We start from the raw sequence: 19,545 nt of genomic DNA, 5'->3' as shown, positions 1-19,545 counted from the left end.
CTCTGTCACTTCCCTCACCTTATCTTCACCTAACAATGTGCAGCCTAGTACTCGTGTCAAGGGCCTGAGCTAGGGCTGGAAGTTGTCAAGGAAAAGAGAAAGTGTCTCCTTTTGGAAAATCATGAGACCTTAAAACCATGTGATGATTAACATACAAACATCCCAAATGTTTTTGGGATCTGAAAACGTGGTCTTAAGGAACCGATGGAACTCTCCCTGCTTTTCTGCAAAGCCGTGCGATTTTCATACTTCTCTTTACTTCTTAGCCTGCATACCTTGTAACAGTTTGCCCCCCACCTTGCTTATCATGGCAAACCACAGGTAATAGGGGTATGAAGACAGGACACTGGAGGACAACGTTCAGAGCTCCCCCCAGCCAGCTTGAGACACTCTCAGCTTTCAATTGCTCCCCCTCCGAAACCTCATATTGTGATGGACATATCAACAAGATAGATCATATAACATTTCCTACCTTAATTTACCTTCCTCAGAATTTAAATAACCTCATCCAATCTAATTTACCCTTACCTACCCCATCTTATCTCTCCTCCCTTGGAATGCTGATTAGTCATAGGCTAATATATCGTTTGTGTCGCATACATGTGATTATAGCTTATATGTGCAACAGCTTGTAGAATATATTTAGAATATATTTAATATATTCTAATTTATATTCTAATTTATATTCTAATTTAAATATTAATATATTTAATATAGAATAAAGAATATATTTAATAAATTGTTTTGGTGCACCTGTATGTGTTAGTGAAGTGCACTGCAGTCACTATCTTCTTGCTGGGTGAAATAAACCAGGGAATGGGACGTGATAGGTGGTCATACAAGATCTCTCTCGAAAACAAAAGTGACACTAGAAACTACTCTGGGAACATTAATTTCTCTCCATCACCTTTCTTTGCATGGGTCTAAATTTGCCAGCCAGACTCCCATTATAGTTGAGGCAGATCTAGGTGACTTAATACAATAATTGCTACTTAGGATGAGATCATATGGATGAAAGAGACCTTCTGGAGGCTTCTCGAGGATTCTGTTTCATTGACTGCTGACAAGGTCTCTGTTCACACTAACAAGATTTACTGAAATATTTTTTCTGATTGATTTGCCTATGCTGTGAATATTCATATTTAGCCCCATCTACACAGAGGCTACAGCTACTGAGAGTTTCCCAATTATATGTGAATTATGACTGTAAAAAGAAATTGTCCAGGGAAAAGAAAATATCCAAGAATTTTTCTGCCAGAAATGCAGGAGTTAGTTTCTCAGCAAGTTTTGAAGGGACTCGGGGACTCTACAGACATTTTGAGAGGTAGAATATGTACCAGATAGAACAGTTCTTCATCTTCCTGTTTCATCTGTGAAAGTGACAGCTTGTCAGAGAATGTCTAAGATATTACTGCATAAGAGAAATTATCACCAATCCTTCATTCCCTTCCTTGCTTTCTACACCTAAACCCTCCCTGTCCCAAAAGAGAATCATTTGAGTTGGAAGGGGATCCTCAAAAATCATCTAGTCCAACTCCCCTGCAATGAACAGAGACACCTACAGCTACATCAGGTTGCTCAGAGCCCTGTCCAGCCTGACCTCGAATGTCTCCAAGGGTGGAGCATCCATCACCTCTCTGGGAAATCTGTTCCAGTACCATAAAAAGCTTCTTCATTATATTAGGTCTAAATCTCCCTTCTTTTAGTTTGAAACCATTCTCCCTTGTCCTATCACAGCAGACCCTGCTAAAGAATCTGTCCCCTTCTTATTGTCCCCCTTTCAATATTGAAAGGCTGCTATCAAGTCTCCCTGAAGCCTTCTCTTCTCCAGGCTGAACAGCCCTAACTCTCAGTCTGTCCTCATAGGGTAATGAAGGTAAAATATTTTAATTAGTGAATATGCAACAGCACCAATATTAAAACAAAAAAATGCAGAAATGCAGTTGAACACCAGAGTGTCTAGATTTTATACAGTGAGTTTGTAAATAGTAAATCAGAAATCTCTGAAGAAACAGAACTGACTGAAGGGAAAAAGCAAAATAATTTTGTGTGCCAGCTCAGAAATGTCTTTATTCTGAGAGAACTGATACCACAAGGTAGTCAATGGGAAGTAGCCAAATGACTGGGTCTGAAAACATAAACATTCTGGAACTTACATTTCTTTACGAAACTTGTACTCTAATATCTGCAGCACAAAACTCTTTGGTATGCATCAGTAACAACTCTTCCAAATGACTGAGAAAGTTTCACTCTTCTCCCTAAAACACGCTGGCAAGCAGCAGTGCCATCAATCAACTTTATGTCATAGTCTCCCTTGACTTTTCTTCCCAAGCACTTTCTTATCTATTTCCCTGTATCTAGGTAAGTAAGCCTTACCACAATAACGGAACTTACTTCAATTTCTTTTTTTATACTGGCATAACAGCACATGGGAAATGCTAATATAAAGCTTTTGAAGAGTAAACTGGGCAGTGTGAGCTTCCTACATCCAAAGACAATGCTATTTAATTCTCATGCTATACAATTTCAATATGTCATATTTCACACTTGTAACTTTGATCACCTAACATCCTAACACACTATCAATCTTCTAAGCTGAGCACTAGAAATGTATGTTCAGTGTTATTGTCATCAGGGAATGGTGAACAGCTAGGAAGAACAGCTTATTTAAAGATAACCTGTTATTTTGTTTCTTATTAGATTCTTATTTATTAGCTGCTTATTTATTCTAACCATATAGGAATACTCTAACCAGTATTACCATTTTAAATATTCCATTTCAGTTTGTAGCTCAATATGTTCTGAAGATCAAAACCTCTTCTCTGATTTAAACATTCTCAGAAGATGGCTCATAAGTACATTTACGCAGTCTGATAGGCAGAACTTACAACATAGATATCGATGTATTTCCTCAATAAAGACCTGCCTTCAGTGAGTAATTTGGTCTTGCAGCCATGTTCAGCAACTTTTGTTTTTCTATACTATCTCCTAAGTCTGCAGGATGCCTGAAATGTAGATTATGTATAACACAGGCTGGTAACATACTCTGAACAGCAGTAGTCTTTGAGCCTGCCTAGCAAGGTAGGCTGCTGTGCAAAATCCTTGTTTGAGAAGAGTAAATAAGAAAAAACACAGTTCTGTGTTTTAGTGATTAGACTGAAAATTTGGGACAGGGCAGGGCAGGTTTCCAATCAGGCATATTTATAAGTCCCATTAGAACTTAAGTGCCCTGTTGAATCCAAGCCTTAATTAGAAACTGTCCTTATTGAATGTCAAAATGTTCCTTTTCCCTTCATAAAACATTAACGACCACTAGAGATGGAGAAAATGGGCATCATAATTCCCCTCTGTCAGTGTCAAGATTCCATTCCACATGGTTTCCTCTGTACTGGTATTCAGGGAGACTCACATACAGAGCTCAAACAGGGCAAATATAGTCTTCTTTTCTTCTTTATTAACAATACTGAACACCAATTCTGGATCTCAGTAAGAAGTCTAAAACACTAGAAAAGAAAATTGCACCATATGCAACAAACATAATAAAAATAACTAGTTCTGATGAGGCTCCCTCTGAATCTTATAAATTGTTTGTGGAAATGATATTAAATACTTCTACCTCTATAAACATGGCCTTATGGTATAAGCAATTTTCCTGTAATAACAATACCAAGAAAAAACACTGTGATTTTATAACATAGATTTGCTGCTATGAATGCATTATCCTTTGCTTTAATTATAGCCTTGAATGAATTAGTATAAGGAACTTATTCAAAGGTACAGAAGTTTCTCAAGCACTTCACTTAATTGAAAATCATAGAATCATAGAATCCTTTTGGAAGGGATCTCTGAAGGCCATCTAGTCCAACTCCCCTGCAGTGAACAGGGACAGCACAGCTAGGTTGCCCAGGACCTGGTCCAGCCTCACCTTGAAAGTCTCCAGGGATAAGGCATCAACCACATCTCTGGGCAACATATTCCAGTGCCTCACCAACCTCACTGTAAAAGATTTTTTCCTTATATCTAACCTAAATCTACCCTCTTTGAGCTTGAAAACATTTCCCTTTGTTCTATCACCACAGACCCTCCTACAGAGTCTGTCCCCTTCTTTCCTGTAGCTCCCCTTTAGATACTCAAAGGCTGTTCTCAAGTCACCTCGCAGTCTTCTCTTCTCCAGGCTGAACAGACCCAGGTCTCTCAGTATGTCCTCATAGGAGAGGTGTTCCATTCCATGGATCATTTCTGTGGCCCTCCTCTGGACGCACTCCAACAGCTCCATGTCTCTCCTGTACTGAGAACTCCACATCTGGATTCAGTACTCCAGGTGAGGCCTCACCAGTGCAGACTAGAGGGGCAAGATCACCTTGCTCGCCCTGCTGGCCGTGCCTCTTTTGATGCAGCCCAGGATACAGTTGGCTTTCTGGGCTGTGAGGACACATTGCTGGCTCATATCCAGCTTCCCATTCACAAGTACCCCCAGATCTTTTTCTACAGGGCTGTGCTCAATCCTTTCATCCCCCAGTTTGTATTAGTAGTGGGGGGTTGCCTTGACCCAGGTGCAAGACATTGCATTTGGATTTGTATAACCTCATGAGGTTCTCCTGGTCCCACTGTTCAAGCCTGTCTAGGTCCCTCTGGATGGCATCCCATCCCTCTGGTGTGTCAACTGCACTCCACAGCTTGGTGTCATCAGCAAATGTGCTGAGGGTGCACTTGACCCCACTGTTGATGTCACTGATGAAGTTATGGAAGACTATCGGCCCCAGCACTGACCCCTGGGGGACATGATTCATCACTGATCCCTATCCAGACATTGAGCCATTGACCACCACTCTCTGGACTTGATCCTGCAGCCAGTTCTTCATTCATCAAACAGTCTACCCATCAAATCCATATCTTTCCAATTTGGAGAGAAGGGTGTTGCAGGGTACTGCATCAAAGACCTTACTGAAGTCAAGATAGATGACATCAGTGGCTCTTCCCTTGTCCATTGATGCAGTGACACCATCATAGAAGACACTAGGTTGGTTAGGCAAGATTTGCCTTTGGTGAAGGGGCAAAATACGTCATGCATTAAAAAAAACATACATTCAACTAGTCTAAATTGAAGCAGCCCTTTTGAAATGATCAAAAATGTTCTTGTTTAAACTGGCTAAATATGAAGACCATATGGTTAATATTTTTAAGCCCACCCAGCAATACAATTTACTTCGCCATTCCTCCAGCTGTGTTCAACAGGAGCTGTAGTTGGTTGCTGGTCCAAAAAGTAAAGTTCTTTAAATCACTTTACAGTGAATACTAAAGTACGGGAACAATATAAATGTTTTTGAAAACTTGCTCCATTTGATTCAGGTATAACTTCCAGAAATGATAACTAAGTAAAACAAAACACAGTGATCAGTTTGCCAATAGAATGAATAATATATTGCATTGTTTTATGGATCTAAACTATGACAAAGAATAATTAAAGGAAATTTGCACTTCACAATGAATAGTATTATTCCCCATTCTCTCTTTCAAAATAGGAGCTATTAGTTTTTGAAGCAGCTGTAATGTGCAGTTTAAGAACATATTTTCTTCAGAGCATAAATTTTTCACCAGAAATCGTGTTGTAGCCACCTTAAAACTGGTTTGATAATTTGACCTTAATTCACTGAATAATTTCAGCATGGCGTATGGAGAGAAGAAAAACACAGTTCCCAGCTAGATTCATGAAATAACTGGAGCAGAGATTGCTTCTCTCTTGTCTGGTGACCAAGTGGGTGCTGACCAGCCTGTAAGGGATCAGTTCAAATTCTTTATAAAACTGTTGGAGCTCTTCTCCCACTGCCCCTAAGGAAAGCACTCCAACATCTCTGCTTTTGATTATGTTTGCGTTGTCTCCTCTTGAAGCTGTGCTCCTTTGCATAAAATACTAATTGAAACAGGAACTAGGATCTAGGCAGTTTGTCCCTCAGGATGGTTTTTTTAGCACAAAAGTATACAGCAGAATGAACTATAAAATATACTAAGCAGAGCAGCATTTACAGAAGAGTGAGAGGGACTTTCCTTATACATCCACAGTTTATGGGTTTGGGGTCTACTGAGGACAGGATGTCCAAGTCTCTGTGCACAGTCCGTCTGAACCAGCAGAAGTGTTTGAAACAAGCTTTTTCATGTCCTTTTAAGCTATTCTGAAATGTCCCTCAGTCTCTCTTAATGATGCTGTCCCATTTGCTATAAAATATTTAAATGCTAATTTAGTCACAAACTTATGAAACAGCTTCATGGTCACTTGAGATCATGAGTTTGACTTCCCTCCTGGAACAAATGAGTTCCACTAAAACAGTGCCTTAAGAAGAATATCTTGCAGCACTTCTAGCACTTTTTCTTCTCTTAATTTTTAATACAAATGTTCAGATATAAGCTACTTTGTTTCAGTTCTACAAAATATTTTCTTTTATTCAAATATTACTGTTTTAGCAGGAAAGCACATACTCTTGCATGCATACAATGCTTTTCATTTTTGGTCTATGAGAACTTTTTTGTTTAGTTGGTTTTTTTGCTCAGCACTGAAATAGTAATTTATTCACTATCCTACTTGAACTAGCTTTTCTAAATTAAGGAGATTTAGTTAATTATGCAAAAAATGTATTTTACATAATTGAATGTATTAAGCCTTTGTTTTGACCTTTGATCTTTCAAGCTGTTCTCAACAAAGGAATGCCTGTCTGCTCTGAAAAACACTTAAAACTTGAGATTGAAATCCGATACTGGCTTTGGCTTTCCTTAGGAAAAAGGACAATTTCAGTCACTTGTGTAGGAATCAGGGCTTTGCTTGGCTTGTCCTCAGGCTACGAAATGAACTCCAACAGGATCCCAGGCCTGTCAAAAGCATCACTACTTCCATTCCTTACTCAAAGAGCACAACTTGCCCTCTCTGACAAGATCAGAGACCAGAAGGCACCTTAAAACCACAGTTGGGAAAAAAGAAAAGGAAAAAGAAAAAAAATAAACCTGACCGAAAAAAAGAGGTTACACAAACATTTTGTCCCCCATGATAAGATTAGAGTGGAACAAACTCTATATAGCAGATGTTTGTTGTGTCACTTAATGTACTGCTAGATGGTGCTCAGATGCTTGTGCCTTTGCAGAGCAAATGTATTATGTTTCTTGGCAGGCTTGGCGACTTAACGTTACTAAAAGTCAAACATATCAGAAGCAACAAACCAGCCTGGTCCGATTTTTGGCAACTTGTTATTTCATATGGTGCAAATAATCATAAAATCAAATGGCATCTACTTATAATTTTATAGTAATTGCCTCTATAACACTTGCCAGTTTTTCCATAATAACTTCATGTGTAATTAGTACGCAATCTTCAGGCATAAATAACTCTCTAATTACTCTGTAATCTGTAATTATAATGTACTTACAAACTAGTTATTTGCTTATTTGGACTCTGTAAAATAGGATACCTTTCTGATAAAACATTGAAGGAGAATTATTTAGATTTTGTGTTTGAAGATCATTCTTAGAGCTGTCAGGATGAAGAAAACAAGATGTAAGACAGTTATTGAAACTGGAAAATGTTTGTGACAGTGGATGATAAAAGAGAAAATGTAGATTTAGAAAAAAAAATCCCAAACCCACAATTATACAAAACCATACAAAAGTAAACCAGCAGTTTTCAATTTCCTGTGAACTCAGGAAACAAAGAGTAAGGCAGTATTTTGTTTCATCTGTTTTTTTGTTGTTACTGTTCTTCCTTTCCTTTCCCTTCTCCTACCCTTCCCCTTCCTCTTTTCTCTTTCCCCTTCTCCTTCTGCTCCTTTTTCCTTTTCCCCTTCTCCTCCCTTTCCTGTGAATAGTGGAAACAAAAAGAATGATACTTTTTGTTAGAGAAACATCCCACTGGCAAGAGATACATGAGCTACTAGATCTCAGGAGAAGAAAGACTCAGATGAAAAAAGTTATAAATTACAGACCTCGGATGACAGTAAATCTTAGATAAATGAGCTGGTACATGACATTCCATTTGTGACAGCTTTAAAACTGTGATATAAAGATAATGCTAAAACACTTTCAATTCCCTAAGATGATTTTTTTCAGAACTTTTTTGACATACAGAACATGCAATGTGAGTATTATCCTTTTGCATATTGCTAACAAGTTTGCCTGTGTTTCTACAATGATGTAAAGTGCACCTTTACAATTTGTAGTGTTCTACTCTGATTGTCACATGTTGATATAGAGAGTAAAACACCATTGTTCTCAATCTGGCAAAAACACATAGCAAGAGATCTTATTTGACTTGGAATTGGTCTCTATTGTGAAACTTGAGAGGTTTTCAACATTTCTTTAACGTCTGCTGACTGATCTGCCAGATTATTTTCCTTCCTTCTCAAAGAACTAGCACAGATAGAGCAAGAAAAAGAATATAAAATGACTAAGACAGGTAAAGAATTTTCTCTAAGTCAGAAATAAAACCAGAGATGGAATACAGGTTGAAGATTGAAGAATAATTATTCATATCAAGTAACTGAAACAAAACATCTCTGGAATTGAAAGAAAATGTCCTTGCTTTTTCCTTATTTCATAGAATTACAGAATGGCTGAGGTTGTAAGGAATCTCTGGAGATCATCTAATCCAACTCCTCTGCCCAAAACACAATCAGCTAGTAGAAGTTTCTCAGAGGCAAACCAAGTTGGATCTTGAATAATTCCAAGGATATAGACTCCACAGCCTCTCCGGGCAACCTGTGCCAGTATTTAATCTCAAACTGAAACAAAACATTCAAAAGTACAGAATTACTGTTCTGATACTGCCGATTCAGTCTTACAGGGTAAAAGAATCTTGTTTTGAATGCCATTTTATATTTTAGCATAAACTCAACTATGAAGAATGATATCATAACAAAAGTTTATTCTGTATTGTGCATAGTAATTTAAGAAGAAATGAACATATCATAGAATCATAGAATTATAGAATGGTTTGGGTTGGAAGAGACCTCAAAGATTCCCCAGTTCTAACCCTCTCCCACGGGCAGGGTTGGCAACTACTAGATCAGTTTAAAACTATCCCCCCTTGTGCTGTCACTATCACAACATGTAAAAAGTTGATTTCCCTCCTGTTTATAATCTCCCTTCAAATACTGGAAGGCCATAATGAGGTCTCCTCCCTCCCTGAGAGAGGGACTTCTCTAAACTGAACAAGCCCAGCTCCCTCAGCCTGTCTTCGTAGGAGAAGTACTGCAGCCCCTGTGGCCCTACCCTGGAGCTGCTCCAACAGCTCCATGTCTTTCTTGTGTTGAGAGCCCCAGGCCTGGACACAATACTCCAGATGGGGCCTTGTGAGGACAGAGTAGAGGGGGACAATCACCTGCCTCTCCCTGCTGGACACCCCTCTTTAAATGGAGCCTAGTATACCATTGGCCTTCCTGGCTGCAAGTGCACACTGCTGGCTCATATTAAGTCTTTCATCTACCAGGATCCCCAAGGTCTTCTCAGCATATCTGCTCTCAAGGAGTTGTTCTCCCATGATGCATTTTGATTTATTCACAGGGTAATATGGGTGATATCATTGTGGGTGTTTACTACAGGCCATGGGATCAGGAGGCCTACAGAAGGCCTGATGAGGGCTTCTACAAACAGCTGAAACTAGCCTCGTGATCACAGATACTGGTTCTCATGGGTGACTTCAACCATGCTGATAACTGCTGGAAAAGCAACGCTGCCAGGCACACACAGTTCAGGTAGTTCCTGCATGGAAGATAACTTCATGATGCACATGGTAGAGAAGCCAACAAGAAAAGGTGTGGTGCTGGCCCTCATAATTACAAACAAGTAAGGACTGGTTGGGGATGGGAAGGCTGGGGGCAGCTTTGAATACAGCCACCATGAGATAGAGGAGTTCAGGATCTTATGTAGAAGAAACAAGGCAGTAAATAGGATTTCAATCCTAGACTTCGGAAGAGTCAACTTTGATCTCTTGAAAGACCTACTTGCAAGTATACCATGGGCTAGAGAATTGGAAGGTAAAGGGGCCTGAGGGAGCTGCTGTTGCTTGACATTCAAGCACCACTTTTGTGCTCCAGATTAGTGCATTCTTAAGAGTAAAAAATTAGGCAAAAAAAGAGTAAAAAATTAGGCAAAGTTGGCAGGAGACTTTCACTGCCAAGTAAGGAGCTTAGGAAGTGTGGGACAGATGAACAACATGTCTGCTCATGTTAGGATCTTGCTTGTTATCAAAAAAACAGTAGCTGTCATCATAAGAATGGGAAGGGGAAGGGGAAAGAAAGGAAAGGGGAAAGGGGAAAGGAGAAAGGCAAAAGGAGAGGAGAAAGGCAAAAAAGGAAAAAGGGGAAAGATGAAAGGAAAGGGGAAAAGAAAGGAGAGAGGGAAGGGAAGGGAAGGAAAAGAAGGAAAAGAAGGAAAAGAAGGAGGAGAGGAGAGGGAAGGGAACAAGGTTGTAATGAACCACATTTGAAACTGAAAAAGAAGGGAGGCAAAAACAAAAAATAAGGATAAGCTTTCATTTAGGTTTTGTATGTAAAAGAATAAAAAGCTGAAATCAAGATTCATGCCACTGAGTCACAAGCCCACTGGCTCTTCTAAGTCTCCAATGTCTTAGATCAGCTGTGCAAGAGAATAAGAGTAGACTACAAGACCACTTATGACTGGAGCCCCAACTCTCAGAGATTTAAAGGAAGAAACATGAAACCATTGTTCATTCTTCCAGTTCCAAGAAACACATTTCAGATGATCCACACTTCCATTTAAAGCTGACAGTCCTAGAATAAATATACCTTCTAGGATAACCAAAAGTTAATTTGCTATCAGTTGTCAGTGCTCAAAGTTATAGCAAAATGCTGGGCAGACTCAGTAGCAAAAAATGAGGGGGAAGTAGGACTGGAATTCATGAATAGCATTACCTTAGATAAAAGCACCATTTCTAAACATACCTTGATACTAATCCATCAATAAGGAACGGAGGAGTTCTAAGAACACCTTTGAATTACATTTATGTGCAATTGTGTGGAACAAATCTAATTATATTCACAATTATAATATATTTTTAGCAGAGAAAAACTGCTAAAATGCGTAATGTAAATCACAGTACAAAGAGTCAAGTGAATTCAAAGACTACAGGGAAAAAAATGTATCTGAAGTTAAAAATGAAGACAAGAAAGAAAATGATGAATCCCAAAGCATTGCTCTTTTTCTTTGTTTGGGGTTTGTTTGTTTGGGTTTGTTGTTTGCTTGCTTCTTTGTTAATTTCTTTAAAGAAGTCAAGTTGTCCTAACATTATTTACCACTAAGTAGATTTTGTAACAAACAGTATCTGGAATATTTTGGAGGGCAGATCGTGATGTCTTCTCCTGAACTCACTGAGGTAATAAGTGCACAAAGGCAAAGCAAATTCTCCTGCTCTGATATACGCCTATTACACCTGATATGACGTCATGCTTGTGAAAAGCAAGTCTATCCAACAGTATAGTGGAGGAGCAGAGACATCTTTACCAGTGTAATAAATTAAAGTATCTTTGAAAGAACAGGGTTTTAACATTGGCTGTTCACTCCTTGCAAAACTTTCTTGTTTCAAAATTCTTTTTTGATTTATATAGATAATTACATTTCTGACAAAGATAGAGACACTGGCAGAAAAGGGCATCAAGATTCTGCTCCACCGTTGTCCTTTTGATATGTAGATTTGCAGAAGTAAATATTCACTTTGCAATACTACTGAGACAGTACTTGAACCACTGAGAAAGATAGAGTAGACTTAGGTTATTATTCATTGTAAATAAAAACGGCTCATCTTGAATCTGTACATGTTACTTTAAAACTAATAAAATGCTTATAGTTGATCAGAAAGTAATGAAAAAGAGATCAGATGTTTCATTAGTCACTTATTTGTGCCTGATGCATATTTAGATTGTAGCTTCTGACCAGGATAATTTGTCATGATATATTGGCAGTATTAGCATGAAGATTTCTGGGTAAAGAGGAGGTAAGACAGATAAAGTCTTCTGAAGACTAAAGAAGTTGACAGCCCTGGCAAATGATGGCATATTCAACTTCACAAGAGAACAGTGATACTGTTACCAAGATTTTCTACTTCTTCTAATGTAATGCCACCAACCCTTCAATGAAGTGAAGTGTATCATCAGTCTTATACAGATCTTTATACATGGCTATGATTCTGACAGGATGGCCACCAATGACACACAGCGTCAAATCCCAATATGCTCTAAGTGAACCTGTAATGCATAGTTAGCACAGTTTCTGAAAGAAGGAAATATGTCTGATTCTTAAGCCAAGTCTCCAGACAGTTTAAGTCCATGGAGTTGAAAGAGTAGCTGAATTTATAAAATAAAACTGAATGTAAAGTGTCAAAATAGTAATTGGGAAGTAAAAATTAGGTGGTTAGAGAGCATATTTTACACAGATTCTATTCCACTTCAGATGTTACTGCTTCTAAAGAACTATAATTGAGCAATTATGAAACAGAGAAAAGAATGATCATTTGTGTGTGAGTGTTATAAAACAATGATAGACCATTAATTGAAACACTAATTACCTTTCATAAGTGTTTTACGAGGCAAATGGTTTCTAACTTAGTGCCAGAAGCAATACTCAGAGCCTTATTTCCATTAAAGCTTTTTGGTTGAATTGCACTATTGTTTATAGTTACTTTATCTACCCTCAGTGTGCAATTTTAGGTATTTGTTTCTGTATCTTGCATTTATTTCTAATCACAATGTAGAAATGTTGCATTGTTTCCTGCCTCTTCTACTCATAGCACTTGGATATTTACTCTGTGATGCTGTTATGAATATGGACCCCCTAGTTGGACTAGAAGAAGCTGTTCTAGGGGAGTCTGCTAACATAAACGTACCTCATAAGCATACTCTCAGGAATAAGTGTTTGCAAGTATTCCCTGTGAAGGTTCCAGGACTGGTCCAGTGAAAGTAAGAAAACTTTTTAAAGAGTTATTTACTAATATTTAGTGAGAATATGGATAGGGAAATGAAAAGTCTGAATTAAATCTATCTTTCAGATGAAGAAAATGTGAATTATATTAATATTGTTCATAAGATCAACTTAATCAGATTTTTTTTTTGAGATTTCAATTTTTTTTAATGATGTACCTTTCTTTATTGAGAGAAAGGAATACTGTATGGTCATAATAAATTGACTTATATTTATAACTTGTGAATTATCTCTTCTCTTTGTCTCTGCTAATACACATTGCTCTCTGAAACTAGGAAATCTGTCAAATGGTACTCTTGGCATCTGACTTCCTATAATCATTTTTGTGGCATCCCCAGATCTTCAAAACTGAATGTAAGTTTGGCTCATACATAATCTGTTTCTTGGAAACATAGAGATGTACTTCCATATTTTTTTTTCTGTGCATATATATGCAAATTAGTGTTTTTGTGCATATGTTTGATGGTGTAACTAGTATGAAGCTCTAATCTTGTCTGGATTTAAATATTCTTTATTCTTAATTGTTATTTACTTTTTTGGATAATTATATAAAAATGCCATTTATAATTTCATTTTACTTTACTGACATTAAAAACTTCAAATCTGGTGGACCTGACTTGAAAAGCTGTGTGTCTTAAGGACTGTTCTAAGAAACTTAGTGATGTTATGGAGAAAAAGCTGTTATAAACTGGTCGTTGATAAATATACAAGATCATAGAAAGGATAAATGCTTTGTCTCATGAATAGGAAGTGACTGAGGAACTAGTAGGAGTATTAATAATATCTGAATAGGAATAACTCATGAGTATTAATTTCTGCTCAGCAGAGTGTCTATTCTGTAAGTAGAGGTTGAATATCTATCTCATAAAGCATTAGTTCAGAGGTACAAATAAGTGGCTTATGTTAAGAATGCTTAGCAGTAAGGAAATCCTAGCGAAAGTCCTGATAGGACTTATCATGGTGCTGAGAATATTGCTATAGTGTTTATTATACAATACCATTAGGGGAACAGTGAAACAAGGATACTAGCATTATTTGCTTGGATCAAGGGAGTTGGGGAAGGAGATAAAAAAAATATTTTGTACTATAATTTACAAATGCATTTTACAAGATCAGTGGTAAATTGAAGGCCTCAGGACATACATAGCCAAATAAGCAGTAAGACCAAACCTGAGGAAAGGCCATCTGTGTAACAAATATATGTCACTTGGCTTGAATCTATTTATAATTTTTCATTTTTCCCAGGGAAAAAAAAAAAGAAAAGAATTTCATCTCTGAAAAAAGTGAGTTTTCCATTAGAGAATATTTCAAATGATCAACCAGGCTCATAAGTACTTTAACCACAGAGGCTGTCCTTATGGGTTACATGACTGTAACTTGGGTGGCAGATCCTGTTCAAATGGGTTTAACATTTATTACCGGGTTTAACATTTATTACCGGGTCATTTATTAATCTTACTAAATAGACAGGAAAATCAGCAAGCTTTGCACTGGCATCAGTGAGCTCTGAAAGAGAATCCAAAGCAGCTGTTTTGCAAACCAATTCATATGGGTTGATTCCTATATCTGCTCTATGGTTGCCAGTAGATGTGGAGCCTTATAGTGCATTCAGGCTGCAGAAGAAAAGATTTCTGAGTTTGTACCCTCTATTTAAAAAAAAAAATGAAAAAATCCTGAGAGCTCCCATAAAGACTGCAAAAAACTGCTGTTGAATTAGATATTCACAAAATGCTGAACACTCTTCTGACACCATGAGCCTTATAAATCCAAAAAGCCTGGAAAGAGTGGTATATGTAGATGGTTGAAATCCTGATCCTGGCCTTTTATCTCCATTCTTCCCAAATAAATATCTTAATGGCCACTGGCTCTGATGAGCTGGTGTTCACACAACAGGAGGTGAGGAAAAAGAGAAAATGAATCAACTGCCTCATCAGTAACAGGAGGCAAAGCCAGAGTGTGACATATATCTCAGTTTTGCTTTTCCAAATATCTTTACTAATTAGTAATCAAACTAAAATAACAGATTTTATGAATTTTGCCATGCTTCTTCCTTTATCCTCCTCTCACAGTACAGTTGTATTGTTTCTGTCCTATCAAAACGAATGGTGAAATCTGATCCCATTCTACTAATTTAAAACATAGGAAAATGTCAGAGACAAGGATTACAGCCAAATAAATCTGTTCTGTTTCAGAGAAAAAAAAAAGATATTAAAAAAAAGGAGGGGGGGGGGAATGAGAATCACATTCAAAATCTAAAAAATCCTGTTGTGACCATCCAGTCTGACCCATGTAACAGAGGTAATAAAATTTTACACAGCAATTCCTGAATCAGACCCTATCTCTTAGAGACATAATCTGTCTTGAAAGAATCAGAGTGTGAGAGAACTTATTTCAGTTCTTAATTAAAGCAATGAAAGGCACCAAAAGAAGAAAAAAAAGGGAAGGAAAATAGCCTCACAGTGCAGAAACACTGAGGAATAACTATGAAAAGAAAGAAACAGAACAGGCAGCTGAAGAAGGTGGTTCCATTTTTGTCAAGGATGAAGACACTAGGAGAATGCTGGTCAGAGGCACTAAACCAGACAGAGATGGATTTCTCACTGTTGTGCCTAGAGAATGGACAAGAAGAAATGAATGTAACTTAAAATACACAAAATTTTATTTTAAAAAATATATTTGTGATGTAATTCTGGTTAAATACTGGAACAATTCAGCCTAGAAAGGTTGTGGAGTCTTCATTCTTGGAGATATTAAAAAAATTTACTGTACTTTGCCATGGCCACAACATGTAGTGCTCTCTCTTATTCTGCTTTTAGCAGTGAGTCAGATTGGAAAACATCCAGAGGCCCCTTTTCATCCTAAGATTTCATGATTCTTTGAGTAAAAAGACATATGGGTTGTGAGGGTATCTGGTTACCATTTCAGCATTAAAAAAAATAAATACAAACACATAGAAAAACAAGAAACATAATAATTCAGATCTATATATAAAACAACTGAAACAGGAGACAGTTGAAGGACCCACTCAAAACCTTGAGTGGGGATTCAATCAGAGTTTTTAGGATCTTAATGGATTTGCCTTTCCTCAGCAAAATGCTAAGCATGAAGTGAACCTATGGACTTGGAATAGCTACCTAAACATGTTTGAACAGTTCACTAGTTGTTTTGTATATGTTGAAGCTACAGCTTAAGCTCCATAGCTTAAAAAACTTAAAACACTTAAATGACCTGCAGTCAGGCAAAAGTGTTGTCAAGAGCACGGAACAAATACTGCAAAAGCTTTTTTTTTTTTTTTTTTTTTTTTACTATCCCCCAAACAAGAATGAAACAGAACAGAGCCATTAGCTGAAGACTGGAAACAGAGTACAATGGCTTGCCCCAGCTTTTTATTGGAAGTCCACACAAGAGCAGAGCCTGGAGTCAGACCCTTAGCCAACTATTTGGCAGGTACTCAAAAAGCAATTAACCAGCATTTTAGAAAGACGGTAAAAAAAATCTGTTTCAAATCACACTCCTCAAAATGTGTGACCATAGTTAAAAAATACATTCAAGTTTCTGATATCACTCAGAAATGCCTAATAGTCTGGGAACTGGTGGGAGAAAAAATAAAAATAAAAGATAAGTCATAAATAATGATAATACAAGGTTTTAGGATAAACTTGGGTGCTTTCAGTGTGTGTCACACTTCTACTGTGTCTTAGATGTTCAAAGTAACATAAAAGATATGTTCTGAATTTAAATGACCATCAGTCAAGCTGCCAGGTGTACAGAGAGTGGTTTATGTAGGATTTTTTAAGTGACTATAATCGCTGAATGCGTTTATAATGGTATTACAATCCTTTGGACAAAAGGAGGGAGAGGGCATTCCATTCTCCTTTAAAAGCCCAGAAACCATATTAAAGGTTGTTTTTTCCAAGAATAACAGCACCTAGAGAGAAAATAAATATTTATCCATTCATTTTCTACAAAACAAATAGCTATGAAGAGGCTAACATTTAAATCAATTACAGTAGAGATGATAAAATAACATGACTTTTATTTCCACTAATAATGTTAACTGGTTTGGATTTTCTTCACTGGTTCCTTTTATTAGGATCTGCAATGAAAAACTAAAAGCCAACCTAGAAATAACTTTTTATTTTTTTTCCCCCAAAACTATTTCATATAAGAGAAAGAATTTGTCACTCTTTCATTATTGAAGAAAAAAAAAAAAAAGAATACCTTTAATGGTAAGTGACCTGTGAAGACAATTTTTGCTGTAACTGAAAATGTCTTTCATTGATTTCAGGCAGCAGTGTATAAGACCTTATATTTTCAAACATTACTGAAGGCTATGGGATGTGCTCACACTAGATAAAGGAGATTAAGCCATGAACAGGTTTTCCTAACATGCAAGCATTTTCTAAACTTAAAAAGCTAGCATACATCTACTTATATATATAGATCGTACAAACATATGTGTGAAAGTAAATTCTCTTTTTTTTTTTTCTGCCATAATGTCTTATTTGAAAAAATGGAGAATGATGTTTTATTCTTAATTCTACTTAAGTTCAGCTGATTTGCTTTGCTTTGCCATAATGCAACTGAGAAGACAGTTTCATCCCAATATTGTATGAGAGCTTCAGGAGAGAATACTATCTGCTTAGCTCTCTGATTCCACATAACACTTATTTACTAAGTCCATTCCACTTCTATCATGGCTTTGCATCTGTCTTTTCATTAAAAAGAAAACCTGTTCTGCTCAAAGAAGAGTTCATGATGAAGTGAACTTTTCATTTTTTTTCTATAATTTTCTGTTGGTCGTTCATGTTATTGTGTTAATTTGTTTTAGCTTTTTTCCCCTAATTAAATTCCCCAGACATCACACGTTTGAGATGATGTATACATTATAACAATTAACTGCTATTAAAATCATGAGAATGCAAGATATTAAGCAGCAGACAGGCAACTCATCATAGTAGGTGCTCCATAAAGATACATCAAACAGATGGTCCCTGCACCAAAATATTTAACTGATTTTAATATATTTTCCTAAATCTTGACAGTATTACTTGAAGGGATACCACTGCCTCTCTTCTCTTCAGATCTAGGTAAGAATAAAAGTGTCACACAACACTAACATAACTAGTTTCCCCAGACCTCTCCAACTTTTTTGTTGTATGATATCACAGTCACCAAGCGATGGGAACATAAAGTGCTTTGTAGCATTCTTTCTAGCATTATTATTATTATTATTATTTTGAAGAAGGCCTTGCAAGGATCTGAAATGTAAATTGTGATCTAAAATCACAATATCTTTTTTTCTAAGCTGATTTCTTTTTCTCAGCCCCTGATGAATCTGAGCAGCCAAACATCAGGGCAATTCAATGGAAGGAAAAGTCTTTTCCTTGGAGATACTTCACAGGACATTGCTGAAAAATAGATAAGGTCTAGGGATGTGGAGAGAGGATCATGTTCTCATGTTTGAGCCAGAGGAGAATAAGAAATATATATATATTTCAAAGAAATTTGTTTAATTACTTTCCAACCTCTCCTTCTCCTCCCACAACAATTTATTTCATTTTCCCAAATTCTTTCAGGCTAGAGCATGCTTTGATGAAAAATTGGAATTTTTGATGGAAAACTACACTTCTGAACAACTAATGAAACCAGTTTCCTGAAAAACACAACTTTCTTGAAAAAGAAGAACTCCCCCTACTATCTACTGCAAATTTCCAAATGGCCCTAATAGTCCTGGGTAACAAGATCATACTTTCCTCTCTTGGATTTTCACACCAATTGAGACAGTCATCTTCAAGTCCACAGTGGCAGAGCTGTTTGCTTAGCATGAGACTTTTGGTTCAGGCCTCTCTAATGGTTATGATTTCTCTGTTTACAGTCTTGAATAATCTGATGGCCCCGATGTGGGGGAAAAGGTCCTTTTACCCAGTTATAATAGTGATTATCTTGTCACTCATAGCCTAACTGAAACATCTGACATAAAGAAAATGCTGAGAATCAGAGAACTCACAAATAAGGAAAGCATAGAATATCTTTTTATATATGTTGTGGAAGCTGTGATTTTCAGAACCCTAATCTTTGTTTACAACAGACAAGGAACTAGACTCTAATAACATCTAGGCAATGAAATTCTGATTTAAGACTCCCACAGCACCCTCAGCTCAACCCTGTTACACAGAACAGTTATGAAGGCACTTTGTTAGACGATTAGATGAAGTATCTGACAGCCTTCTCAGGTTGTAAATACTGTAAATTAAGCACAGCTTTTGTCTTGCTTTGTGCTCCTTTTCTTCCCAGAGGAATTCTTTAAAATTTCTTTTTGAAAACAGCTTGGCCGGTAACAACACACAGTTTGCCTGTGCCTCTTCCAAAATCATGACTGTTAACATGTTTATGGTTTTATTTTGTTGTTGTTGTTTGTTTTGTTGTTTTTTCTTTTTTTTTTTTTCCCAGATGTAACAGTCTTTATAGATCAGACTAATAGCTTGTCTCATTCATACACACACACCTCTTGGAAGTGGCAAAAGCAAATGATGATGTTTGAAAACCAGCAGGGAATAGTGAATGTTTAAG

Source organism: Numida meleagris, chromosome 2 (genome assembly GCF_002078875.1).
Source record: "Numida meleagris isolate 19003 breed g44 Domestic line chromosome 2, NumMel1.0, whole genome shotgun sequence".
NCBI classification, from domain to species: domain Eukaryota; kingdom Metazoa; phylum Chordata; class Aves; order Galliformes; family Numididae; genus Numida; species Numida meleagris.
The sequence above is the reverse complement of the archived record's forward strand: the minus strand, read 5'-3'. Positions refer to the sequence as shown.